General features: G+C 52.0%; 1 protein-coding gene across 1 annotated transcript in view; it reads left to right on the forward strand.

Moving 5' to 3' along the window:
• LOC104158999 (plexin-A2-like) overlaps window positions 1–223 on the forward strand; it is a 151,310-nt gene that overhangs the window by 149,038 nt on the left and 2,049 nt on the right.

Consider the following 223-nt stretch of genomic DNA (forward strand, 5'->3'; position numbering starts at 1 on the left):
CGCGGTACGCAGGGCGCGCAGGGCAGCAGCACCCAGCCCAGGCGTAGCGGGACCCATCACAAGCAATCTACGCAGCACTGGGCTAACTGGTGTTTGATGGACCTACCCTGGCTCCTATTCAGATTATTGCTGCTTCCCACTGTTTGTATCCTGCGTGAGAACACAAACCGCAGCACGTATCCTTTCCTAGCCTTTGTCTTAAAATTTAATTTTGTTTCTTGAT

This window comes from Cariama cristata, unplaced genomic scaffold (genome assembly GCF_000690535.1).
Source record: "Cariama cristata isolate BGI_N322 unplaced genomic scaffold, ASM69053v1 scaffold2243, whole genome shotgun sequence".
In the NCBI taxonomy this organism is placed as follows: Eukaryota; Metazoa; Chordata; class Aves; order Cariamiformes; family Cariamidae; genus Cariama; species Cariama cristata.